The sequence below is a fragment of the Rattus norvegicus genome, chromosome 16 (genome assembly GCF_036323735.1).
Source record: "Rattus norvegicus strain BN/NHsdMcwi chromosome 16, GRCr8, whole genome shotgun sequence".
In the NCBI taxonomy this organism is placed as follows: domain Eukaryota; kingdom Metazoa; phylum Chordata; class Mammalia; order Rodentia; family Muridae; genus Rattus; species Rattus norvegicus.
The window spans coordinates 17,399,978-17,401,496 of NC_086034.1; positions in this window are offsets into that span (position 1 = coordinate 17,399,978).

Genomic DNA, 1,519 nt, shown 5'->3' on the forward strand with positions numbered 1-1,519 from the left:
TCCCTGTGTATATGCCTGATACCAGCTGGCTAGCCACTGAACTGAAGCCACACCCTTCTGTTTTAGGAGTTCTGTAGCTGGCAGTCAAAACACTAGAAAGGGACCCTGGACTTCACACATGCTAGGGAAGCACTGATCCACAGCCCCGCCCTGTAATTCCTGGCTCTTTAGGTTTCCCCTGTATTTTGGAGGATTCTCTGAGCAGTCAGGGAAGCTACCATAGTGAGGGACCAAATGTGCTGCAAAGCTTTGGTCTCTGCTTCAGTGAAAAAGGATTCATTCAAGACTCCCAAAGGAGATCAGTAGGAGGCAGGCAAGTGCCAGCTGAGGAGCACCCTCGCTAGTCAGGACCTAGTTGCCCAGACTTATTAGGGAGGTGGCAAGACACTGGGTGATGCTGAGAAATGAGCATCTGAGGGCCAGGTGTGGGGCTGTGCACCTTTAACTCCAGTGCTGGGAAGGCCGAGGCCCTGTGCAGGGCTGGGAATGGATGTGTGATGCAGGCTGCTGAGGGGGCTCAGTGGCTAAAGGCACTTTTTGATGTCTTAGTCAGGGTTTCTATTCATGAACAAACATCATGACCAAGAAGCAGACAAACCCACCAGACACATACACATAATTAAATAAATCTTTGTTTTCAAGACAGGGTTTCTCTGTATAGTCCTGGCTAACCTGGAACTCTGTAAACCAAGCTGGTTTTGAACTCGAGATCTGTCTGCCACTGCCTCCCAAGTACTGAGACTAAAGGCGTGCGCCACCGTGCCCGGCAAATTATGATAAATCGGTGTTTTTTTTTTTTTTTGTTTTGTTTTTAAGGCCGATGGTATATCTTCAGTGCTTGCCTAACATGCACCCAGTCCTGACTTCCATCCCCAGCATCCCGTAACTCTGACGTTGTGGTGGCACACGCCTGTCACCTCAGTACTCATGAGCTAAGAGGAGGATCAGGAGGGCAAGATTATGTAAGGCTGAATGGGGAGTTAGAGAAGGTCAGGTTGGGCGCTTAAGACCTAATGTCCAAAAAGCTGGAGTAAGTAATAATATAAGTAAACAGAAGAGCTGGATGTCGACGCTGCTTCCGGTTCTCCTTCCGTAGGTCGGCACGTGCCGGTATAGTCGCTTCAGAAGACGTCTTTGCTCCACGTCGGTCTGAGGCCGATGTTGGGGAGCCGGGAGCCCCAATACTCAAAGTTCTTACCCAAAAGGAGCAGATCGGAACAGGAGCCGAGCCAGGGTCTTGTGATTCGCCAAAACCACTACCTGCCGATCCCACCTTCTGGATGGTGCAGAAGGCTGTGAAAGATGCAGGGACCCAGGAGTGCACAAGCTCACAAGGATGCCACAGAAACCCAATCAACAGCAGGCGCAGCTCCACAGGTTCAAGCGCATCGGGGAAGAGCGGTCGACCCGCCGCGTGCACGAAGAGGCTCCCGCGCATGCGCCTCGCTAGGCCCTCACGATTCTGAGTCCTCACGCAGTCTCTTCCCGCCCTCCTTCCAGTCCTCACTTCCGGTGTTTC